The 26,817-nt window shown below is 41.9% G+C and overlaps 1 protein-coding gene and 1 long non-coding RNA gene across 2 annotated transcripts in view; one reads left to right on the forward strand and one right to left on the reverse strand.

The window, feature by feature from the left end:
• The first annotated feature begins 1,107 nt into the window (after nucleotides 1-1,107).
• The window catches only part of LOC127486178 (zinc finger protein 585A-like), a 47,412-nt gene continuing 21,702 nt past the window's right edge, over nucleotides 1,108-26,817 (forward strand). Inside the window, exon 1 of the mRNA XM_070068653.1 lies at nucleotides 1,108-1,411. The gene's annotated coding sequence lies outside the window, so the exon portion shown is untranslated. The remainder of the gene's footprint in view (nucleotides 1,412-26,817) is intronic.
• LOC127486493 (uncharacterized) lies at nucleotides 9,037-11,967 on the reverse strand. The gene is made up of 3 exons (XR_007913169.2): nucleotides 11,107-11,967; nucleotides 9,679-9,883; nucleotides 9,037-9,181 (listed from the first exon to the last, which is right to left on the reverse strand). It is a non-coding gene; the product is annotated as an uncharacterized lncRNA (long non-coding RNA).

The following is a 26,817-nucleotide window of genomic DNA, read 5'->3' on the forward strand; positions in this document are numbered from 1 at the left end:
TTTCTTTTTTTAAAGAAGATTTTTTTTTATTTGAAAGGTAGAATTACAGAGAGGCAGAGGCAGAGAGAGAGAGAGAGAGAGAGAGGTCTTCCATCCACTTGTTCACTCCCCAAATGGCTGCAATAGCCATAGTTAAGCTGATCCAAAGCCAGGAGCCAGGAAATTCTGGGTCTCTGATGTGGATGCAGGGTCCCAGGCATTTGGGCCATCTTCTACTGCTTTCCCAGGCTACAGCAGAAAGCTGTATTGGAAGTGGAGCAGCAGGGACTTGAACTAGCCCCCGTATAGAATGTCGGTGCTGAAGGCGGAGGCTTAGCCCACTATGCCACAGTGCTGATCCTGAAAGACTTCTTAAACCAATATTTCACATTGGTCAGCCTTTAAGCTAGACTTTTTTACCATACTTCCATGGGAAAATTCAATTCTAATCTCTTTCCACCTCAGCTTTCTCTTTGTGAATTGAGAATACGGTCTCCAGAATTAACCTAAAGTATAATTGATACAATGTAAGGCATTTACTCTGTTAATCTGGCCCCTAGAAGATACTTGGGAATGTTAGTCCTGTATCCAGTTCTCTCTCTCTCTCTCTCTTTTTTTTTTTTTTTTTTTGTACTTGGTGAATTAGATGGTGGTGTAAAATGCTTTGAAAAGAACCACAAATAAAAGACACAAATAAAAATTGTATTCTCAAATCTAGATGTTAAACTATGCCGTGTACACCTGTGCTGAGAGTTACATTGAAATCCTTGTCATTCATTATTTGAGAGAAGCTGTCCAGGAATAAAGCAGCAGGGGATTTTCCTGAGGGAAACAGCGTGTGTGAGGGAACTGGGATTTGGGACTCAGCAGCAGTGGCTGTCAGTTCTTAAGATTTTGTTCAAGAAAGGATGAACAGCAGCTGATCCTCGAGATCTGGGGTGGGAAGGAAGGGAAGGAGGGATGTAAACAAAAGCAAACACCCTCTGGTTCCCAGCCTGTCTCCACCCACCCCGCACTGAAGTCCTAGGAGAGGGCCAGTAAGTCTATCTAGGAATGCTCTGGCCTGGACTCCATTTCCCAGAGTCACCCAGTGCTCTAACGTTTCCTGCCTGTGCGTGTGCATGTGGGAGAACGTGCGCATGCGTGCTTTTCCCTGTGGCTCGGGGCTGGGAACAGAAGTTGATTTACTGATCAGAGAGGTCCCTGAGAGGCCGCGTTGCTCCTTCTCCCACATTCACTGGGGAGTCTTGCTTTGCAAGTGCAATTTCCGGCGGTTCGGGAGCACACACCTCAGACCTGCCGCCCACTGCTTCTGTGCCTCTGCATCTGCCACCGTGGGCCCCAAGTTCCAGCGACTTCTCCTGTCCCACACTCTCTGCTTTGCTCTCCAGGTGTCCTGAAGAAAGGGGACGTGCTCCCGAGATTTTCCACGGCAAGTATGGAGAACAGGAGGGGCATCTATGCGTGTGTGGGAGAAGGGAGGGTGCGATGGCAGGTGGCGGCTCCCAGACCTCGATCACTTGCTTCTCAGTGATCCTGGGAGCTTCTCCGGCAGAGTCAAGGCTGGGGCCCAGGTGTTGTGTTTCCCGCCACCGCTTCCCAGTCTCCCGATGCTTGGCCAGTGCCATGGGCTGCCTCGCTCAAATTCTCCTTAAAGTACACTGGATGAGGAACGGCACAAGCAGGGCAGTTGAGAGCACGCCTAAGGAAGGAGTCCCTTTCCCTATATTTAAATAAGCCCAGTTCTCACTTTGGGTGGGTCAGAGAATGCCTTGTGGCTGGCCTCTGGCTATATCCCCTGGTAGTTCCAGCTGGGTGGGGCTCAGCGGCCCTCAGCCTGAGCCTGAGGCAGTGGAGAGGTGGAGACAGAAAATCAGAGTAGGCTCTGGCTCCTGGCCCCCATGCTGGACCCCACGGACACATCTGACTGCTGGGGCATTATGTGTTTGGCTGACTTTCCCAGCAGCACGTGAAGCTTGTGCAGTAGCTTTGTGGATTGATCACTCCTCCGTGTTTAATTAACAGACTCTTTTTCAATCTGGAGCTTGAGGCCATGGAAATGTGATTTATTTTCCTGCATGTCGATTTCTGTCTTCAACCCTTCTTTCTTCTCATGTTATTAGGGATGTGAACTTTTATTACCTGCTGCTAATCCCTTTGCAAAGTGAGAAGTGAACTGAAATTAATGCAAGTCTACCGTGTGAGTTAATAATGAGCTACTTCAATCTGGATTTTCATAGTGGAGAGCTACGAAAACATAAATACAGAAAAGTATCAATTTTTCTTGTCTAGTTCTTTACAGTCACTCAATGCTCCACCAAGCTGATTATCTTACAGTCCATAGGGTTTTAATTAGGGGGCCAGTTTTTTTTTTTTTAATTTGACAGGCAGAGTTAGAGAGGAAGGTCTTCCTTCTGGTGGTTCATCCCCCAAATGGCCACTATGGCTGGCGCACTGTGCTGATCCGAAGCCAGGAACCAGGTGCTTCCTCCTGGTCTCCCACATGGGTGCAGGGGCCCAAGCACTTGGGCCACAGCAGAGAACTGGACTGGAAGAGGAGCAAATGGGACAGAATCTGGTGTGCATATGGATGCCAGCACTGCAGGCAGAGGATTAACCAAGTGAGCCATGGCGCTGGTCAGTTACTTTTTTTTAAAAAAAATTTATTTATTTATTTGAACGGCAGAGTTACAGAGAGGCAAAGACACACACACACACACACACACACACACAGAGAGCTCCCATCTGCTGGTTTACTCCCCAGATGGTCACAATGGCCAGAACTGCATAGATCTGAAGCCAGAAGCCAGGACCTTCTTCCAGGTCTCCCACACAGGTACAGGGGACCAAGCACTTGGGTCATCTTCCACTGCTTTTCCAGGCCATAACAGAGAGCTGGATCAGAAGTGGAGCAGCCAGGTCTTGAACCAGCACCCGTATGCTTTTACCCACTCAGCCACAACACCAACTTCAAGTTACTTTTCTTATTCTGGGTTCTGTGTTTAACCCCATGACATTTTCAACATGGAAGGATAATAGTGATAGATTTTCAAAATGACTGCTCTGTGGAAGCCTTTGTACAGGTGTTAATGTGAAGATGGGTAAGGAAGAAAAGAGAAAATGTTCCCCTCTTCCCCTCACAGAGATGCCCACACAGTACGGTAAACGATGTGGCTTTGGGCTGGCACTGTGGCTCAGTAGTTTAATCCTCTGCCTGTGGTGCCAGCATCCCATATGGGCACCAGTTCGAGTCCCAGCTCCTCCTCTGATCCAGCTCACTGCTATGGCCTGGGAAGGCAGTAGAAGATGGCCCAAGTGCTTGGGCCTCTGCACCCATGTGGGAGACCCAGAAGAAGCTCCTGGCTCCTGGCTTTAGAACAGTGTAGCTCTTCTGGCCATTTTGACCAACTGGGGAATGAACCAGCAGAAGGAAGACCTTCCTGTCTGTCTATCCATCTCAGTATCTGTAATTCTACCTCTCAAATAAATAAATAAAACATCTTTTAAAAAAAGAGAAATGTGGCCCTGAAAACTATTGGTATAGACTAACTTTCAGTGTAATGAAGTTTTCACTTCTTCTGTGTAATAGTTATGTTATGTTATCCTTGCTTTGGATAAACAAACTCTCTCCCATCCCTCAGTTAAAATGCTTTTAAAAATAGGTTTATTTTGAGGGCTGGCACTGGGGCATGGCAGGTGAGGCTGCCACCTACAGTGCTGGCATCCCGTATGGGTGCTTGTTTGAGATCCTGTGAAAGCAGTGGAAGATGGCCCAAGTTCTTGGGTTCTGCACTCCATGGGAGACCTGACAGAAGCTTCTGGCTCCTGGCTTCAGATAGATCCATCTCTGGCCATTGCAGCCATTTGGGGAGTGAATCAGTACATGAAAGACCTCTCTCTGTGCCTCTGCCTCTCTGTAACTCTGCCTTTTAAATAAATAAATAAATTTTTACATGCTATACCATGGAGCTGGCCCCAAGACCTAACAGGTTTTCTGGGTGCTTATCTTGGGGTTCACTTTGAGCACTAAGCACAGTTATTCTGTGTGACTGAATATTTCATGTTCCTTCTTATGGAAAAGTTTTTCTCATGATCTGAGTGATTGGCTACATCTGCCTGTAGTGGAAACTAAAACTTAATTTGGCATCTGAACACCCAGAGTGCTGAGTCCTGTAATCTTCAGAATTTAATCAGAAAATGTGTTTTGAAACATTTGGTCTATGGGTAGGCAGGGCAATTTTCCTGGATCACTGTGAGAATTCTGAAATTTACTTCCTTTTATTTTCTTAAAATAACTATATTTGTAATTTGCTCCCCCTTTCTGAAATGTTTGTGCTTCTGTCCTCCTTATAACCATGGACATGAGTAGCACTTTTCCTTCTCTCTCTCTCTCTCTCTCTTTTTTTTTTAACAGGCAGAGTGGACAGTGAGAGAGAGAGATAGAGAGAAAGGTCTTTCTTTGCCATTGGTTCACCCTCCAATGGCCACCACGGCCAGTGCACCGTGCTGATCCAAAGGCAGGAGGCAGGTGCTTCTCCTGGTCTCCCATGCGGGTGCAGGGCCCAAGCACCTGGGCCATCCTCCACTGCACTCCCGGGCCATTGCAGAGGGCTGGCCTGGAAGAGGGGCAACCGGGACAGAATCCAGCACCCCGACCGGGACTAGAACCTTGTGTGCCAGCGCCACAAGGAGGAGGATTAGCCTATTGAGACGCTAAGCCATTTATTTTCCTTCTCTTTATGATGTTACAAGAGCAGTGGGACATTGTAGCTCTCTCCCCTGGCAGCACATCTTCCTCAGTACGTCTCTTTGAATTAGACCCTGGGTTAACTTGGCTGCACAAAAGGCATATATCTAAACCCAGTGTACCTAATGAATGAAATTCATCATGAAATCAATATGCCTTGTAAACCTCTCATCTCTTGTTTTGAAATGTGTTGTGAATGTGTCTTTTATGTCAGTATCTGTAAGCTGGAGATTTGCCACTTAAGGCAGAAGGCTGCTGAGGGACAGCACAACTGTAGCTTTGCTCTCTTACTTTAGTGTGGCTACTCTCTCACCCTTTCTCTTTATTTTATTAAGATTTAAAAATTTTATTTTAAAGGCAGAGTTACAGAGAAAGAGGCAGAGACAGAAGGATGGGGATCTTGCATCTGCTGGTTCACTCAAGGGACTGCAATGAATAATGCTGGCCCAGCCTGGAAGTCCAACCCAGTGTCCCATGTTGGTGCAAGGACCCAAGTACTTGTGCCATCTGTTTCTGCTTCCCTAGTTGCATTAGCAGGGAGCTGGATCAGAAGTGGAACAGCTGTGACTCAAACTGGCACTCATGAGGCTGGCATTGTGGCACAATGGGGAAAGCCACCATCTGCAATGCCAGCTTCCCAGATGAACAGCCGTTCATGTCCCAGTTGCTCCACTTCTAACTTAGCTCCCTGCTGATGGTTTGGGAAAAGCAGCAGCGGATGACTCAAGTGTTGGGGCCATTGTAACCCATGTGGGAGACCCAGATGAAGTGCCTGGCTCCTGGTTTCTGTGTGCTTCAGCCCTGGCCATGGCAGCCATCTCAGATGGAAGATTTCTCTCTTTTTAGCATTTATTTATTTATTTGCAAGGCAGAGATAGAGAAAGGGAGAGAATGAGAAAGAGATTTTCCATCTGCTGGTCTACTTCCTAGATGGCTGCAATGGCCAAGACTGGGCCAGGCCCAAGCCAGGCACCAAGAGCTTCATCCAGGTCTCCCACTTGGGTGTCAAGGACCCAGGTATTGGACCATCTTCTACTTTTCCAGGGCCACTAATAGAGAACTGGATTAGAAGTGGAGCAGCCAGGACATGAACTGGTGCCTATACCAGATGCCAGCACTGCAGGCAGCAGCTTTACCTGCTAGTCCACAATGGCATCCCATCTGACTCTCCCTCCTCTCCATAACTCTGACATTTTTTTTAAGATTTATTTTATTTATTTGACAGAGTTACTGATAGAGATAGAGACAGATAGAGAGGTCTTCAGTCTGTTGTTTCACTCCCCAAATGGCCACAGTGGCCAAATCTGAGCTGATCTGAAGCCAGGAGCCAGGAGCTTCTTCTGGATCTCCCACATGGATATAGGGGACCACAGACTTGGGCCATACTGTGCCACTTTCCCAAGCACATTAACAGGCAGCTGGATTGGAAGTGGGACAGCCAAGACCCAAACTGGTGACCATATGGGATGCAGGACAGTGTCTCAACCAGCTGTGCCACAGCACTGGCCCCCAAAACTCTGACTTTCAAATAAATAAATCTTTTTTAAAGGGTGGACACACATATTGGATCCCAGCATTTTATTTGGTGGTGGCTTAATCCACTGTGCCACAAAGCCAGTCCCACCCTTTATCCTGGTGACTTGTGTGTCAAGATCTGGGTAATATCTGCTGAACAACTGTTGGTATTATGTTAGACTCTTCTGTTTTATTTTGGTTCTCATTTGTTGAGTTTATTTTGGCTGCCACTTTTTGGTAGCAAGCTGTGATGTCATCAGTGGCTAAAGCTGCCATGTGTTAGGTTGGCACTGATTCTACCTTTCCATTTCTTCAAGTAGAAGTAGAAAATGAAATCCTCTCAAAACTAACATGCTACAAGTAACAACTGGAAATCAAGCTTCCTTCCTTCTCACCTAACAGACCCAGCTGGTCTCTGTGTTTCTCATTTTAGCCCAAACCTACATGAGATTCCTAGAGCAGAAGGAAGCTTATTCTTCAAGGCAGAATTCATAGATATGGTTATCCATTCACCTCTGAGAATTAAAGCCATCACTCTGCTTTTTGACTGGTTTTCAATTTGTGGTGGTGCCCTCTCTCACAGGAGGATAGATTCCTCAAAGAAGAATACACCTAGGTGGAGAAAACTTCAAGGAGTGGGTTTTCCAAAGTGAAATGGAATTCTGGCCTGGACATCCTTGAGATCATGATCAGCAGAGTGGGGAAATTCTTTGCTATGTCCATTCACATCCTTTCCTTTTTGTTCATTGTATTCCTTCCTTACATAGTGCTCTGTGCTCTCCTTCTGTTGCACACACACAAGGCGTGTCTGTGATTGAGGCTGTTTGTGTACCACTGCAGTATCTGGAGTTGCCTTTGTCTCCGTCTCTAACCAGAAATTCAGATGCAGAGTGAGGAGGAGACTGCCAGCCTGCCACACAGGGCTTGGGCCCCTTGCTCCTTTACTTTTCTTCAGTGCAGGAGCAGCCTTAAAGAGAGCTATACTGGGTAGTATTATTTCTTTTGGATTTGAGTGCTTGGATAGCAAAAGAAATACATATTTTTTTTCTTATAGAATGGATTGAGGAGGCACTACATAAAGTCAGCAGCAACTTTCTTGGCTCTTGTTACATGTCAAGATGAGTCAGAATATTTAGGGCCATTTGTTAAATTTTTTAAAAAATTAAAAGTATTTATTTATTTGAAAGGCAGAGTTACAAAGAGAGAAGGAGAGATGTAAATTATTTATCCACTGTTTCACACCCCTAATGGCCACAGAACCTGGGGTTGAAACTGGATTAAAGTCAGGAGCCAGTATCTTCTTCCACATTTCCCATGTGGGAGTAGGAGCATAGGCACCAAACTTTGTAGCTTTCCTAGGCACAGCTGGGACATGAACTCATGCACAATATGGAATACCAGCATCACAGGCAATGGCTTTCCCACTATGCTCTACTGTCTGTTTATTATTATTATTATTATTATTATTATTATTTTTATTTGAAAGAGAATTAGAAGCAGAGGCAGAAAGAGAGAGGGAGAAAGGCCTTCCATCTTCTGGTTTACTCCCAGATGGCTGCAATGGCTGGAGCTACCCTGAACTGAAGCCAAGAGCCGGGAGACTCTTCCAGTTATCCCACATGGGTACAGGGGCCCAAGGTCTTGGGTCATCTTCTACTGCTTCCCCAGACCTTAGAAGAGAGCTGGATCAGAAATGGAGCAGCTGAGACTCAAAGCAGCACCCACATGGGATGCCAGTAGTGCAGGCAGCAGCTTTCCCTGCTGGGACACAGTACCAGCCCCTCTATCATCTGTTTTATGGAAATATTTAAGGGACATTAGAAGGCCATTCAGGCCCTTCCTACAATACATTTTGAAATAGTGATTGACAGTCCACAAGACTGCTTCCAAAGGGAGAGAGCTGCAGGGACAGAGAGGCAGTGATATTGAAAGGGTATGAGGAACAAGGGAAGATGGGAAGGCCAGAAGAAATCTTGAAAAGTATTCCAAAGGATAAAGTAATAGGACACAGGTCATTTGTGCAGGTTTCCATTATAGGGTTTTCCTTTTTTTTTTTTTTTTCTTGTTAATTAGAGATAATTTCTAACATGATTTGTGATATACTGGACTCACTTTTCAGTTTTCTTCTTACAGATAAGATGTGCTTATAAGATGTAGAGGGGCTGGTACTGTGGCTTTGTAGTTTAATCCTCTGCCTGTGGCACTGGCATCCTATATGGGCACCATTCTAGTCCCAGATTCTCCTCTTCTGATCCAGCTCTCTGCTATGACATGGGAAAGTAGTAGAAGATGGCTCAAGTGCTTAGGTCCCTGTACCCAAGGGGGAACAGAGAAGCTCCTGGCTCCTGGTTTCAGATCAGTGCAGCTCCCTCTGTTATAGTCATTTGGGGAATGAACCAGCAGATGGAAGACTTTTATCTCTGTCTCTTCCTCTCACTGTCTATAATTTGAGCTCTCAAATAAATAAAATCTTAAAAAATAAGATGTAGAGAAGTACTGGAATTAAATGCAATAGTACACTCCTAAATATGCAATAGCATTAAATTTTTGTTGAGAAAGGGATGAGCTTGGCTTTATGTGTGTCTTGCTTAGAGCAGAATTTTTGACTGAATTTGAGACAATTAAAAATCAGTTTCATAATTGAAACATTGACCATTTTTACTGCTGCAGCCTCCCCCTCACTCTGTATCCCTATGCAGATAGTCCACATGAGAGTACAATAGAAAGAGAGGCCTGCATATCTGGAGTAATGCAAATAAGCCCTTTGCTTAAACCAGGGGATTGATCGACTGGAGTTCTTTGTGATTCAGTTTGCATTTTTCTGTAGAGTGAAATATAGTGATTTGGGTAAAGTATCTTGTCTTCTAGTAGATGATTCCAATTGGCTTTCTTATCCATCTACCTGGCATCACAGGTGATTCCCAAGACAGGTGTTGCGCTCTATGGAAAAAAAAAGTAGCCTTTTCAGAGTTGATGTATTTCTCCTGGATAATTAGAGAAATATTTTGTAAGAAGCAGTTCATGGAGGATGTGTACTTCCCTAGAAATGAGACAGAAGTGATTCCCTTTCCTTGCCCCTCCCTGAGCTAGTTCCTGAGGCTTATTGATCAGGGCAAGAATGCTAATATTTATAGGCCAATTATGAATGATGCATGTTTGTCTTACACATGAGATGTCGACAGATCTGTTTCTCAAGGCCTTTAAGATAAAATAAGCAAATTTTGCAACAAAAGAGAAGGTTGGCATTGCCTGTTGCCTTGGTCTGGGATCTGTGCATTTATTATACACTTAGTACTCTGACTCCTATTGTGCGCATCTCCTGATGGTTCTTTTTTGGCCATTCCTGTGTCCAGATTCCTTAATGGGTGACAATCTTTGTCCAGACTGCCAGTCTGATAACTCAGCCCAAATTGGAGTTGACTAGTTTGTGTACTCACTTCAGGATTAAGGTGGTCCAAAACTGCCAATGCCCAATGACTGGGCTGCCTTTATGCTCACTCAAGAGATAAGACTCTGGGAACAGGTCCCAAGTGGCTTTGCTTGGTTCTCTTCCCTTGATCTCCTTGGTGACCAGGCTGATTCTCAGATAGACAGGGAACTTGTTGGCTCACAGAAGTCTCCAGATTTCTGTTTTGCACTCATCTGCAAAATATTTGAGTTTTCTCTTGGATCTCAAAAGTCCTGAGTAGGGAGTTTTATTTTGTATTGAGATGTGTCTTTATAAAGACAGGTGTCATTGAAGACTGTGTGTCCTCAGAATCAACTGATCTCATCCAGGCCTGCCTGGAGTTTTGGGATCCTGGCTTCAGGCTGAACATTGCCTGCTGTTGTGAGCATTTGGGTGTGTACCAGAAAATGGAAGAAATCTCTCTCCCTCTCCATCTCCCTCTACCTTTCAAATAAAATGAAAAACAGATAAACATTGGAAAAAGTGTGTTTTGCCTTGTGTCCTAAGGAAAAAGTAATTACTGTTGTTATAGCTAGAACTCATTTGTACACTTCACAAATACTCACAAATCTCAGGTTAAAGGCTTGGTGGTCACTACTGGCTGGGCTGCCTACTCAGCTCCCATTCTGTAATGCATCCCCTTCCATCATCTGCAGTTCACTTTGGGTGCTCATAAAACACCAAACTGCCTCTTGACTTTGCATCCCTATGTTCTTTATACATAGCTGGGCCACAATCTCATTTTCTTTAGCAGCATGCTAATTTTTATGAGTACTTCATAGGCAAAGAATAATGGGGACATTGATTTTTTCTGAGCTTTTGCCCTAAGTGGTTTATTTTATGAAGCTGATTCTGGGTACTGTATAGAATTTTGTTGGATCAGAAGTTGGGGTGCAGAGGTTGACATTAGAGAAATAGGGCTAGCACTGTCACTTCCACCCTGCAACCCATGCCTGCCTTTGGATTCTGCTTTCATAGAGTGTTGGAATGAGGCAGTAGTGATGCAATAAAGGAATGAACTTTCAATTGTTAAACATTTTTATTTTTATTAATACAAAGAGAACAGATTGTATAAGATTGTAATTCCAGAAGAACATTACCATACTTTTCTATTTCCCCCTCCTTTCTTCCTTTCTCTTTTTAAGGATTTAATAAGCTGGCTTTTTTTCCCTAACCTAGTCTTTACCCCTTCACCTCCAGCCTTCCTGTCCATTTGCTCCTACTTTACAATCTAGTACTTTAAGATTTTTCCCCCTTCTTTCATGCATGTTTTTGCCTACTCCTACTCCAATTCCAAAGAAGGAAAAATGAATAAAAAACATGAGATAGTGATTCAAAGACAGGAATCCTATCCAGAAATATGGAAAAAAAAGTTACCTCCTTTTTCTTTTTATTAATAATTTATTTATTGACTTACCTTTCTGGAAGAGGCAGCTGGAAGTTCTCTGAGGTCTTTCCTTAGAATGTGAGGAGAGCCAGACATATTGGATAGACTCTTTACAGTCTGTTTTACTGTGAGAGATGCTGTTCCACTTGCCTGTGGCAGAAAAAAATGTGATTTCAATGATTTTTTTTCTGTATTACTACTAATTTTTATGATGAGTCTCATCTTTATCAATGGATAGAGACCTGTCAAATTTGCCATGAGCAAAAAATTTCACAGACACAACTGCTTCCAGAGGAGATGCATGCCTCTTCATTCCCACATGGCCTTCCCCTGAGATCTCCAGGTGGCTTTCCTTAGTCTCCTGGAAGCAAAGAGAAGATTCCAACCACAGAAAAAGCTCACTATGACTGTGATGTTGTTTCTTGGAAGTTCCTGTCCAAAAAGTAATCATTTAAGAACATCAGGGGCATTTCATTAGTTTCACAGGAATTTCTTCTTCCTGGCTTCAGTGGAGAGGAAAAATAACCACAGTTGAAGCATGATTCTAGGGAAAGCACAATTATTTATCTGCATAACAAAAATCCTCAATTTTTTCTGCACATTGTTAGTCTTACATGGGTTAGAAAAAAATGCCATTTAATGTCTTAGAACTCTCTAATGTTAAAAAGTACAAGAATTAAAAATTGCTATTATTTTATGCTCTTATAAAGCTGCAAAAGCATTAACATTGTGCATTTCTGGGTGATTTGGAAACTAAATTCGAAATCAACTACATTGACTGATTTTGCAGAGTAGGAAGAAAATAATTGGTTTATTAATTATTTATAAAGAGAGACTATGAAAGAAGCTATTCATTGGTACCAATTGTCTAAGCTTTAGTGTATATGAAACTATGATTTATTTATTTATTTGTTTGTTTGTTTATTTATTTATATTTGACAGAGTTATAGACAGTGAGAGAGAGACAGAGAGAAAGGTCTTCTTTCCGTTGGTTCACTCCCCTAATGGCCACTACAGACAGTGCTCTGCCTATCCGAAGCCCAGAGTCAAGTACTTCCTCCAGTTATCCTGTGCAGGTGCAGAGAACCAAGCACTTGGGCCACACTCCACTGCCCTCCTGGGCCCAGGAAGAGGAGCAAATGGGACTAGTACCCGGCACCCCAACTGGGACTAGAACCCAGGGTGCTGGTGCCACAAGTGAAGGATTAGCCAAGTGAGCCATGGCATCAGCCTATGATTTATTTTATTTTATGAGCTATGTCCACTTGAAGTTGTGAAAGGAAACCTACAATGGTGGTTGTAATTCACTTTAACAGACTTTTTGAAGGATTGTATTTATTTCTTTGAGAGGCAGAGTTACAGACAGTGAGAGGTAGAGACAGAGAGAAAGGTCTTCCATCCATTGGTTCACTCCCCAAATTGCCACAACAGCCAGAGTTGCTTGATCCAATGCCAGGAGCCAGGTGCTTCTTCCTAGTTGCCCATGGGTGCAGGGGCCCAAGCACTTGGGCCACATTTTACTGCTTTCCCAGGCCATAGCAGAGAGCTGTAGTGAAAGAGGAGTAGCTGGGACCAGAACCAGTGCCTATATGGGATGCCAGTGCCACAGGTGGAAGATTAACCTACTGTGCCATCGCACTGGCCCCACAATTCTCTTGAAAACAGAAACATTTATTCCTGAGTCTTTTGATGAGTTAGGCCAATGAAGTCCTGACAGGGCACATTTGTCTCTAGAATTAGAGGTGTGCTCATCATTCTCATACTGTGTTCTGTTGCTGTTCAGCCTGTGACAGTGACATGGAAATAAAAAAACCAGATATTCAGCATGTGGTTACCCGACAAGGAGTCTTATCTTGTCTGCATCTGAATAATTTTGATAGCCAGGTGTTTTTAAGTTGCTAAATATTCTCCTAATTTGTATTTATTTAAAGACTATTAACTCAGTATGACAATTTTTGTTATAATAATTTGATTGCTGATAAGGAATTTACAAATTCATACCTTAACTAGAAGTTTTACTTTGTAACAATCACAGACTAGCAGAAGTCATAAACCATTAACCCTCATTTTTCTTTTTTTTTTTTAATTAATTAATTTTTTTTTTTGACAGGCAGAGTGGACAGTGAGAGAGAGACAGAGAGAAAGGTCTTCCTTTTGCCATTGGTTCACCCTCCAATGGCCGCCACGGCCAGCGTGCTGCTGCCGGCGCACCGCACTGATCTGATGGCAGGAGCCAGGAGCCAGGTGCTTTTCCTGGTCTCCCATGGAGTGCAGGGCCCAAGCACCTGGGCCATCCTCCACTGCACTCCCTGGCCACAGCAGAGAGCTGGCCTGGAAGAGGGGCAACCGGGACAGAATCCGGCGCCCCGACCGGGGCTAGAACCCGGTGTGCCGGCGCCGCTAGGCAGAGGATTAGCGTAGTGAGCCACAGCGCCGGCTAACCCTCATTTTTCTAAAATAAGAGGTTGTAAGTGATATGAATATATAAAGAATATATTTTTTAAGATTTTATTTATTTATTTGAGAGGTAGAATTACAGACAGAGAGAGGGAGAGACAGAGAGAAAGGTCTTCCTTCCATTGGTTCACTCCCCAGATGGCTGCAATGGCCAGATCTACATGGATCTAAAGCCAGGAGCCAGCTGCTTCTTCCTGGTCTCCTATGCAGGTGCAGGGGCCCAAGCACTTGGCCATCTTCCACTGCTTTCCCAGGCCATAGCAGAGAACTGGACTGGAAGAGGGGCAGCCGGGACTAGAACCAGCACCCATACAGGATGCCGGCACCACAAGCAGAGGATTAACCTCTGCACCACATCACCAGCCCCAAGTACGTGAAGAATTTAGAACAGAAATTCTACCAACCTCATGGAGTTTATCTCCCTTTCAAAACTTTTAATAACCTTTGGGATGGAGAATGCTAACTTAAGGTACTGTAATTAAATTCACACAAACAAAAGATGTTTTAGTATGTTTTACTTCATTATTTAAGTTAGATACTGTTAGGAAATTCTAGATTATTTTGTGAGTAAATTGTAATTTCTTTTCACAAGTGTATTTGAGTAGAAACACAAGCTTTTATAATCAATTATTTATGTTTGAAACATATGCTTATGTATGTTTTGTATTAAAATAACAGCATTTTATGAAGTTTAGATACATCTTGTTCAATACAAGCCTATACTTTTTTTAAGTTTTATTTAAAAAGAATCTTTGTATTTATTTTTTTAATACAGCAAACTCAGGTGATACCTTAAGTCCATAATTTCCCATAAAATTGATTAACTTAATAATTGAGTATCTTAAGTCTTATAAATCTTCTGAATCATTCATAGTTATGCACTCAATGGAATGAACTCCTCAGCAGCTGAGAAGAATCTTAACTTAAAAGCACCAACTCTTCAGGCTAGGCTAGGCTATTTTTCATTCTCTAAGACATGCAGTCAGACTGCTGATGCAGCAAATACCAATTCACCTTAAGCTTCAATGTATAAGAAAAAGCATGTGGGAAACCCACATTATTAATATTAAGTCTGAAAGCATTTCTACCTCTTTACTGAATGACTTTCCCTTCTGTCAATGTTAAACTCTAATGAATAAAAATTGTGTATTGAACATAAGTTTTTCAGGTTAATCTAGCACTTTAGGACATTTGTTTTTGTTTTATAAGCCTTAAGGAAAACAAAAAGGTAATCTCTAATCTAGACAATTCTGGAATCTTTCATTAGATTTAGAATTTTACAGCAAAGTAATATGATCTGTCCAAATAGTATGCCTTTTAAAAAATTCTCTTCATGTATGTAAATTAATAAAACTTATTTCCAATATATATTTTCTGTATTTTCATTTGCTGAAGCAGGGTTCAAAGGGTGTTTTTAGGATTTTGCCAACATCAGCCCTATGTACCCATAAATTATTGGAGCCATTAAATGGACAATAAAAACTGGTTGAAGCTACCGATAAATGCTTCAAAAGGAATCTGAATCTTTTCCAGGTGTCTTTTTAGGTCATTAAGGTGATTGATAACATCCCAAAACCCTGTAGTTTGGAACATACACCCTAGCGGTTTGGACCCTACACTTTAGCCAATCATTTTAAAAAGCATCAATCCCAAAGCCATCTAACCACCTTTACTAGGTCTATTCCCACCACTGGATTTACTAATCAATTTTAAGAGACGTTCTTTAAATTCTCGCAGAATGAGATGAGTTGCTGAATGGTGCTATAATATGTAGAATGTCTCTGAAAACTCTATATAAACCCTACAAAGTATACGGGGTGGGTCCTCATCAGATGACCACTGTGATGATTGGAGGAGTGGACCCTAGATCAAGCTAGAACAATAAACCTCTTTGCTTTTGCATCATTGAAGTCTGTCTTTGGGATAATTGAGTCCCATCCAAGTTCGGTCTAACAGAAAGAGAGTCGGCCTCTGCCATCCGCTATTTCACTCCCTAAATGGCCGCAATGGCCAGAGCTGTGCTGATCTGAAGCCAGGAGCCATGAAATTCTTCCAGGTTTCCCACATGTGTGCAAGGACCTAAGGACTTGGGCCATCTTTTTACTTTTTTCCCAGGCCAGAGCAGAGAGCTGAGTCAGAAGTGGAGCAGCTGGGACTTGAACTGGAGCACATATGGTGTGTCAGCACTGTAGGCCAGGGCTTTAACCTGCTTCACCACAGTGCCAACCCCCCAACTATTTATTAAGAGCTCTTAACTGACCTGTTAATTTGATAAAAATTTATGACACTCAGGAGTTTTATTATCAATCTTCATTCTAGTTTGCATGGCATATAAATGACCCCCTTGGTGAAATACATAATGATCAAACAATGGCTGACAACAAACACCCCTCAGATCAATTCTTGAGCAACTATTCAGTAATAGGCCACCACAGGGTCCTACTTGTCATGCTCCTGAACCATCAGGTGATGCTGTATGTTCTTTTATTTTTAAATTTTTTTTATTTTTTTATTTTGACAGGTAGAGTTACAGACAGTGAGAGAGAGACAGAGAGAAAGGTCTTCCTTCTGAACATTGTTGGTATTTTGATTGAGATCATGTTGAATCTGTAAATTGCTTTTGAGGGGCTGGCACTGTGGAATAGTAGTTTGAGCCTCTGTCTGCAGCATTGGCATCTCATATGGATGCCAGTTTGGGTCCCAGCTGGTCCTCTGATCCAGCTCTCTGCTCATCGCCTAGGGAGGCAGTGGAAGATGGCCCAAGTGCTTGGGCTCCTGTATTCACATAGGAGATGAGGAGGAAGCTCCTAGCTCCTGGGTTCAGATCAGCCCAGCACCAGCCATTACAGCTATTTGGAGAATTAACCAACAGTTAGAAGGCATCGCTTTTTGTCTCTCCATCTCTCTGTCTATAACTTCCTCTCAAATAAATAAATGATTATAAAAGTAAAATTAAAAATAATTCCTATTGGTAGAATGGGAATTTTGGTGATATTAGTTCTTCCAATTTATAAACATCAAAGATTTTTCCATTTTTGGGTTTTCTTTTTTTTTTTCTTTAATGTTTTGTAATTTTTCTTATAGAGATCTTTCACACCCTTGACTAAATTTATTCCAAGGTAATAAAAAAATTTATGGTTATTGAGAATGGTACTGATTTGATAAGTTATTTTTCAGCCATGGCATTTTTGTATATATAATGGTTATTGATTTTTATGTGTTGATTTCATATTTTACAACTTTGCCAAACTTTCTTGTGAGTTTCAATAATCTCTTGGTGGAGTCTTTTGGTTTCCCAATATTTAGGATCATGTCGTCTGCAAACAAATTATTGGACTTTCTCCTTTCTAATTTGTTTTCCTTTGATTTCTTTTTCTTGAATTATTGCCATGGCTAAAACTGTCAGTAGTGTATTGAACAGCAGTTGTGATGGAGAGCAACTTTGGTTTCAGATCTTAGTGGAAATGCTTCCAAGATTTCCCATTCAATATGATGTTGGTTGAAGATTTGTCATATATTGCCTTGATTGTGATAAGGAATGTTCCTTCTATTCCCAACTTGCTTAAGGTTTTTATAGTGAAAGGTTGTTTTTTTATCAAATACTTTCTCTTCATCTATTGATCATCATGTGGTTTTTATTCTTTAGTTTGCTAGTGTCACATATCACATTTATTGATTTGCATATGTTGAACTATCCCTGCATACCATAGGTACATTCCACTTGGTCCAGGTAAATTATCTTTATAATCTGTTGTTGAATTTTATTAGCTAGTATTTTGTTGAGAATTTTGGGATCTGTGGTTATCAGAGATATTCTTTAATTCTCTTTCTCTATTGCATCATTTTCTGGTTTAGAAAACAAGGTGACACTGGCCAAATAGAAGGAGTTTGGGAATACTCTTCTCTTTCAATTGCTTTGAATAGCTTAAGAAGAATTGGAATTAGTTCAATTTTTTTTTTTTGACAGGTAGAGTGGCAGTGAGAGAGAGACAGAGAGAAAGGTCTTCCTTTGCCATTGGTTCACCCTCCAATGGCCATTGCAGCTGGCACGCTGTGGCCAGCGCATTGCGCTGATCTGAAGCCAGGAGCCAGGTGACTCTCCTGGTCTCCCATGGGGTGCAGGGCCCAAGCACCTGGGCCATCCTCCACTGCACTCCCGGGCCATAGAAGAGAGCTGGCCTGGAAGAGGGGCAACTGGGACAGAATCTGGCACCCCAACCGGGACTAGAACCTGGTGTGCCGGTGCAACAAAGCGGAGGATTAGCCTATTGAGCCACGGTGCTGGCCAATTAGTTCTATTTTTAAAAGTCTGGTAGAATTTAGCAGTGAAGCTTTCTGGTCTTGGGCTTTTCTTTGGAGGGTTTTTGTTACTGATTCAATATCTGTTTTGGTTTGTGGTTTGTTTAGGTTTTCTATATGTCTTCATGGCTCAGCTTTTTTACCTAGCATGTGTCTTGATTTCTTCCAGGTTTTCTAATTTGTTGGTCATTGCATGTGATGCCCACATTCTATATTGCAGTGCTAATCTAAGTTTTCAGTGTTTCACTTCCAAACTAGTTTCCTGCTTAATATCTCTGGGAAGCATGGGGTAGTGGCTCAACTTCTTCAGTTCCTTTTACCTAAGTGCAAGATCTACTACTTATTAGGGGACCTGAGAGCCTGGTCCAGCCATAGCTGTTGCAGACATTTAGAGAGTGAACCAACATATGCAAGACCTCTTTTCCTCTCTCTCTTCACCCACTTTCTGTGTGTTTCTCTGCCCTTTCTAAAATCATTTTAAAAGTTATTTACTTCTTTATTTGAAAGTCACAGTTACAGGGAGAGAGAAAGAGAAAGAGAGACATAGATCTTCCATCATCTGTTTCACGTGCCTGGTGTCTCCACTGGCCAGTGTAGGGCCAGGTTGAAACCAGGAGCTTCTTTTGAGTCACCCATGGGGGTGGCAGGAGCCCAAGTACTTGGACCATCTTCCACTGCTTTCCCAGGCACATTAGCAGGGAGCGGGATAAGTTTGGAGCATCAATATCTGTGACATTCTCCTTGTAGTACAAGGATATAGAGCCCATCTTGCACAATTAACGTCCTATTTATGGGTGGGCCAAGTATAACAGCTTCCAGCTCTCAAGGTTTGGACTAGATGGGTTCTGAGGAATTGTGTTATAATAGATATTAATCCATAACTCTTGGTTTAAGCTTTTGTTAGCAGATAACGGCTGTGACTACTTTGGGTCTCTGGATTGTCACCAGTGAGGGCATCCAGATTAATAGTAATGAAATCAACAGTCAGCAGAATGGTGTCCAGCTGAACTTAAATGGTTTTACTTTATTATTGTTAGAATAGTGACCTCCTGCTGTACCCTGGCATCCGGACATAGACAGCAGACATTGGAAGCCATCCCCTTTGCCAGATGGAGTATGCTAAGTTTGGGTCCATCATCTATTAAGGAGGCCTTAGTAGCCATTCTCATGTTTTACTGTTCTATATCCATGGCCAAAGTCCTACTAGATAACAAGGTTTGTAGAATCACAGGCTCAAGGTGTGTAGGTGACTGTTTTTCCAGTATAGCCCAGTTAATAGCCATCTAATTTAATTTTACTGAAACATAGCAAGGTTCCAAAAGAGGGTATTCCTTGCATCACAGCCCTTGAGAAGTAATGGATATCACAAATGATCCAGAGAATTTAGAAGGCATATGAGCTCCACGAGTGAAGAAGTCACTGAGAGTACTAAGGATAGTGCCTACAGAATTCAATTTGACTTTTCATTGGAAGGGAGGCCATATAAGCTGGGCTGATTTGTAGCATCCATGACAATTAATTTTTTTTTTTTAATTTTTTGAGAGGCAGAGTGGACAGTGAGAGAGAGACAGAGAGAAAGGTCTTCCTTTGCCATTGGTTCACCCTCCAATGGCCGCCGCGGCTGGCGCGCTGCGGCCGGCGCACTGCGCTGATCCAATGGCAGGAGCCAGGTGCTTCTCCTGCTCTCCCATGGGGTGCAGGGCCCAAGCACCTGGGCCATCCTCCACTGCACTCCCTGGCCACAGCAGAGAGCTGGCCTGGAAGAGGGGCAACCGGGACAGAATCTGGCACCCCAACCGGGACTAGAACCTGGTGTGCCGGTGCCACTAGGTGGAGGATTAGCCTAGTGAGCCGCGGCACCGGCCGACAATTAATTTTTTAAATGAGGCATGCATTGCACCAAAACACAGGAAGGACTAAAAGGTATTAGCATTGTATGTTCTTCACAAGTGTGTCAAATAGTCTCATGAAGGGAGGAAGTCATCAGTGTGATATATTCTTGTGCTCCTGATAAAAGCTGGTACAGTTAAATTCTTTGCAAAAATTATGTTTGATGGTCAAGTCAATGAAATGCTCATGTATACTCTAGAAAAAGTGTCTTTCCAAAGTGAAGGCAAACTAGACTGAGGAGCTGTTGGAAAAGCTTTGAGCAAAAACACATTTGCCACTTTTGTAATAGTTAAGACAGGTCATTTATCTATTAAGAGGCATCAGATATGTTAATATTAGATATAAAGTATGGTGCACATAATCGATGGCATATAGCGTTAAGATTTTAGTAATCTACCATGAGATGCCATTTACTTTTTTCCAGATTCAACAGGTAAAATTGGGCTGCTAAGCGGGAAACAGCTGGAATAATCACCTTTTTGTTTATTAAGTTTAATGTAATAAATTTTAATGCATGAAGACATTGAGTTTCCTTTTATTATGTCATCTTAATTACTTAGTTTGGGACCTGTGGAGTGTTATTTTCCCTAGTTAAGTTGTAGCTTAAAATTTTTATTTTAATAATTACTTGCTGTGTTAGGCCATCTCTCCCACCTGTGGGATTTTTTGAGTACATCTGACTATTGGAAATTTAGGTAATACTATAGTTAAAATGAGATGTACCAAATAAATTATTTTTTTCTTCTGATACATATTTTGGAACTTTTCTAAAATGGTATTGAGCACCCTGTTTAAATTTAGGGGGATTCCCTGTGTAAGACTGTTATTTGAGCCACATTACTGATTACATCTAGGAAACTCTGTGAATAAGTGCATCTAGTACCTGGAAAAGTTGACGTCTTATGCTGAAGAGACATAAGGATCAATGTCTTTTTATCTTTTTTAATTATATAATTTACAAATATGTTTTATATGTCTAAAAGGATGAAATTATGTACTTTTCAGAAATTTATACATATATACAACTATAATTTATAGATTTTACATTTTCATTCTTTAGGTTTTTAAGACTTATTAGGGCTGGCACTGTGGTGTGGGCAGAGGCCCACACACTTGGGCCATCTTTTGCTGCTATTTTCCCAGGTTCAATAGCAAGGAGCTGGATCTGGAGTGGAGAGACTGGGACACAAACTGGCACAAATATGGGACACAATTCCCATCTAGTAAAACTTGATCAGATAACACTGGTTGCTTCTATTAGTGATAAGTAGCTCAACCTTGACCTCAGATTTAGTCCTTGTAGGATCCTGAATTAGTTTCAGTCTGTGATTCTCACTCTCTTTATATCTTAGGGACTACATTTTTCATTATTGATTGAGTAAAATCGAATGTTAGAGCTCCTATTTCTAAGTGCTTGAAATTATAAATGCTGGTCAGAAGGTGTATTTAGGGCTTGGCACCATGGCTCACTTGGTTAATCCTCCACCTGTGGCACCAGCATCCCATATGGGCACCAGGTTGTAGTCCTGGTTACTCCTCTTCCTGTCAAGCTCTGTGCTGTGGCCAGGGAAGGCAGTGGAGGATGGCCCAAGTGCGTGGGCCCCTGCACCCCCATGAGAGACCAGGAAGATGCACCTGGCTCCTGGCTTTGGATCAATGCAGCGCTGGTGACAGCGGCCATTTGGGGAGTGAACCAGCACAAGGAAGACCTTTCTGTCTCTCTTACTGTCTATAAATCTACCTGTCAAATAAAAACTAAGGTGTATTTAAAATCAGTGAGAGAAAATGAATTGTAAAAGATCAATCAACAACAATTGAGTGTTGCGTGCTGTCTTCCCACTTTCTTCTCAGGAATCCCCACAGAATTTTCAACCATAATTCTAAAATCAGCAACTCCTGCTGTCAGAAGTGTGTGGCTACCACTATGGGGAGCAATAATTTTTAGAAAGAACAAGGGAATTCACTATTTCATGATACTATTCTTGTTTGATGCCTACAACTTCATTTTCTGTTTACATTGTATGATGCTGGGAACTAAGTAATAATTTTATTCTGGGTCTGAGGTGAAGTTATGTAAGATTGAAGTTCAAGACTGAGGTCCTTCAATTTGCAGAGTTTAGTCACTGAAAGGCAATTACCAGATCAGTGCTGATATAGGCATTTGCATGGCACAATTCATACACTATACATAGAAAAAATGACCAATAGCTGTTCGCCAACAGTCAGTGGCCCATGAGACCATCACTCAAATCCTCAAGAGTTTGTCTATAATTTCATGGCAATTCTCATTTAGACTAGAAGAGGAGTAAAAGCAGGAGCTCCATGACACCCTAATATTTGTCTCTTGCCTAATTTGTGTCAGAAACCACTACTTAAGTGCAGTTTTTTTCTTAAATATAGCTTTGTTAAAAATATACAGATAACTGGATGTGATGGATAGATGAATTTCAGGATGATTTGGGTAAAGAATTTCTAGATAGTGCAGTTTTAAATATTCACAAAGATTTTACAAGGCATTCACCCTGTTTTCCAGCCATATTAATGCACCAAATTATTACTATTTTACTGTAAAATATGATCCATTGATGGCCCACAAATTCTTTTAATAGGTAAGATCAAGCATTATTTTAAAGGATTAAAAATGATTTATTTAGGATATTATTTTCTTCTTTAAACACTAAAGTTAAAGAGAGTCCGTGGAGGTTTTTTCTAAGTATCTGTAGAAGTATTTGAGGTTTTAGAACCATAATTTAATTATGAGAATTTAAAAAATATTGATATATATAATGACAATTTCCAAAAATTCTTTCCACATTTTAATTTCTCCACTTATAGTATGTTTCGTTTTGTTTCCTTCCTTCCTTCCTTCCTTCCTTCCTTCCTTCCTTCCTTCCTTCCTTCCTTCCTTCCTTCCTTCCTTCCTTTCTTTCTTTCTTTCTTTCTTTCTTTCTTTCTTTCTTTCTTTCTTTCTTTCTTTTTTGACAGGCAGAGTTAGTTAGAGAATGAGAGAAAGAGAGAAACAGAGAGAAGGGTCTTCCTTTTTCCGTTGGTTCACACCCCAAGTGGCTGCCATGGCTGGCATGCTGTGCTGATCCAAAGCCAGGAGCCAAGTGCTTCCTCCTGGTCTCCCATGCAGGTGCAGGGCCCAAGGACCTGGGCCATCTTCCACTACACTCCCGGGCAACAGCAGAGAGCTGGACTGGAAGAGGAGCAACTGGGACAGAATCCAGCAACTCAACTGGGACTAGAACCCAGGGTGCTGGTGCCGCAGGTAGGGGATTAGCCGTGTGAGCCATGGTGCCGGCCAACTTATAGTATGTTTCTTTCAAATGTATTTGCCAAGCCAGGAATTAATGAGGAATTGGAATATTATGCAAGCACTTCATGTGGTTAGACAAGTTTTATGTATCCTCGCTGTAGCCTAAGAGGTTGATTTTCTAGCAAATTTCTTCCTAATGGAGGTGTGCACTGTTTTATATGGAAAGTAGCTTCAGCAGCCCGTGATGTCAACAGGGAAAGATCATGGAAAGTCTCCTTTGTTTTCCTTCTCAGCATATGCCATTGCAACCACTCCCACCATCGTTAGAGAATTTCTGGTCCTGAAGCTGTCCTCATATTGCTCAAGGATTGTGTGATTGGTTTCTATGTCTGTGAATGTTAGTGTGGGGGTAAAAGGAACTTTGGAGAGCAGGGCAGGTTCCTGTCTCTTGATGGCATAGGTGCAGTTGTAGATTGGAGGCATTATAATCTCTCTTTCAGGTACACCCTTGGCTGGTTCAGGAAGGGATACTAGTGGTAGATCCTCAGTTTCAAAGCCATAGAAGGAATGAATAATGTTGGATTTTCAAGGATTTTTTTTTTTTTTGTCAGAAGATGAAGGGCTAGCGCTGTGGCTCAGTGGGTTAGTGCCCTGGGCTCAAGTGCCAGCATCCCATATGGGTGCCAGTTCTAATCCCGGCTGCTCCTCTTCTGATCCAGCTCTCTGCTGTGGCCTGGGAAAGCAGTAGAAGATATCCCAAGTCCTTGGGCCCCTGCACCCGTGTGGGAGACCCAGAAAAACTGGCTCCTGGCTTCGGATTGGCACAGCTCAGTTGCAGCCATCTGGGGAGTGAACCAGTGGATGGAAGACCTCTCTCTCTGTCTCTACCCCTTTCTGTAAATCTGCCTGTCAAATAAATAAATATAAGTCTTTTTTTAAAAAAAGAAGATGATGTGTCTGACAGACCAGTGGGTCTCCAGGTAATCAGAAAGGGTTTCTAAAATTTCTGTAGACAACTAGTCTCATACAAATGGCCGTGGGATGGAGATGGGTATTCAGACCATTTGAGCTGAATTGTATATGAGCTGAATGTAGGTTGCACCTCTGTCACTGTTTACTCATCTCTAAGATGAGTATAGCAACAATACTAGTGAAATGTCTTTACTGTGAGATGTGTGCATGCTGACTTACACTGTGTTGCAATTGCATTTATGGGGTTTCTGGTGTGTCTTCTTTAAATGAAGTTTCTCATTTCCTGCACTGTATAGCCTGCCCCGTGCTACTCATTCAAAGTTACAGAACTTACACAATACATAGTTTCTGGGAACCTGGAAGTTTGGGTACTGGGGGACAGTCCCATTTCCTTTGGAAGTGAGAAGCTTTTATGGCATTTGAAGAAGGGAGCTCAATAAATAGGAATCTTTTCTAACAGAATACAACTTAATGCTCTCTAAGATAATACCTTAAGGCTCAGAGCAGAGACAAGACTCATTAAAAAGTAAAGATCCTAGTTGCATGGTTCAAGCAGTTATGGGGCATACTGACCAGAGAAACAAGATGTACTTGATATTACCTTACCTCATCCATTAGTTTTCAAAACTTGGTGGTAATAGAAGTTCTGGACCAGCATTCAAAAGAGAGTTGTGAGTGGATTAGAAAGACAGTGGTCTTAAGGGTGCATCCTGGGGTGGAGGGATAACCTCTCCAATCTGAGAGTCACTATTTGCATTGCTTCCTACCATATGCCCATTACATCATTCCACTATCAGCATCTCTAGAAATGGAGGTCTGTAAAATCTGGTTTGTTATATACTTGGTACCTGGGCTATGCTTCTGCCCACTGTATTCTTTTTCTCTTTAACTTTTATTTAATAAATATAAATTTCCAAAGTACAGCTTTTGGATTACAATGGCTCCCCCCCCCCCATAACTTCCCTCCCACCTGCAACCCTCCCATTTCGGGCTCCCTCTCCCATTCCATTCACATCAAGATACATTTTCACTTATCTTTATATACAGAAGATCAATTTAGCATATATTAAGTAAAGATTTAAAGTTTGCACCCACACAGAAACACAAAGTGTAAAGTACTGTTTGAGTACTAGTTATAGCATTAATTCACATTGAACAACATATTAAGTACAGAAATCCTACATGGGTAGTAAGTGCACAGTGACTCCTGTTGTTGATTTAACTATTGACAGTCTTGTTTATGGCATCAGTAATCACCCTAGGCTCTTGTGTTGCTAAGGCTGTGGAAGCCTTTTGAGTTTACTGACTCTGATCTTATTTAGACAAGGTCATAGTCAAAGTGAAAGTTCTCTCCTCCCTTCAGAGAAAGGTAGCTCCTTCGTTGAAGGCCTGTTCTATCCATTGAGATATCACTCACAGGGATCTTTTATTTAGGCTTTTATTTTTTATTTATTTTTTTTTTCCAGTGTGTCTTGGCTTTCTATGCCTAAAATACTCTCATAGGCCCTTCAGCCAAATCCAAATGCCTTAAGGGCTGATTCTGAGGCCAGAGTGCTGTTTAGGACATCTGCCATTCTATGAGTCTGCTGTGTATCCCGCTTCCCATGTTGGATCTTTCTCTCCTTTTTAATTCTATCAGTTAATATTAGCAGATACTAGTCTTGCTTATGTGATCCCTTTGACTTTTAATCCTATCATTATGATCAATTCTGAACTGAAATTGATCACTGAAATTGATCAAATTGATTGACTAGTGACATGGCATTGGTACATGCCACCTTGATGAGATTGAATTGGAATCCCCTGGCACATTTCTGACTCCACCATTTGGGGCAAGTCCAATTGAGCATGTCCCAAATTGTACATCTCCTCCCTCTCTTATTCCCACTCTTATATTTAACAAGGACCACTTTTCAGTTAAAGTTAAACACCCAAGAATAATTCTGTGTTAATTAAAGAGTTCAACCAAAGTATTAAGTAGAACAAAAAAATACGAAAAGCGATAAAGTATTAAGTTGTTCATCAATAGTCAGGAAAAGGGGTGATCAAGTCAATGTTTCTCAAAGTGTCCATTTCACTTCAACAGGCTTCCTTTCAGGTGCTTGGTTAGTTGTCGCCAATCAGGGAGAACATATGATATTTGTCCCTTTGGGACTGGCTCAATTCACTCAGCATGATGTTTTTCAGATTCCTCCATTTTGTTGCAAATGACTGGATTTCATTGTTTTTGACTGCTGTATAGTATTCTATAGAGTACATGTCCCATAATTTCTTTATCTAGTCTACTGTTGATGGGCATTTGGGTTGATTCCAGGTCTTAGCTACTGTGAAGTGATCTGCAATAAACATTATGGTGCAGACATCTTTATTATTTGCCAATTTAATTTCCTTTGGGTAAATTCCAAGGAGTGGGATGGCTGGGTTGAATGGTAGGGTTATATGCAGGATTCTGAGGAATCTCCAGACTGAATTCCATAGTGGCTTTACCAGTTTGCATTCCCACCAACAGTGGGTTAGTGTCTCTTTTTCACCACATCCTTGCCAGCATCTGTTGTTGGTAGATTTCTGTATGTGAGCCATTCTAACCAGGGTGAGGTGAAACCTCATTGTGGTTTTGATTTGCATTTCCCTGATTGCTAATGACCTTGAACATTTTTTCATGTGCCTGTTGGCCATTTGGATTTCCCCTTTTGAAAAAATGTCTATTGAGGTCCTTGGCCCATCTCTTCAGTGGGTTGTTTGTTTTGATCTTGTGGCGATTCTTGATCTCTTTGTAGATTCTGGTTATCAACCCTTTATCAGTTGCATAGTTTGCAAATATTTTTTCCCATTCTGTCAGTTGCCTCTTCACTCTCCTGTTTCTT

The sequence above is a fragment of the Oryctolagus cuniculus genome, chromosome 2 (assembly GCF_964237555.1).
Source record: "Oryctolagus cuniculus chromosome 2, mOryCun1.1, whole genome shotgun sequence".
NCBI classification, from domain to species: domain Eukaryota; kingdom Metazoa; phylum Chordata; class Mammalia; order Lagomorpha; family Leporidae; genus Oryctolagus; species Oryctolagus cuniculus.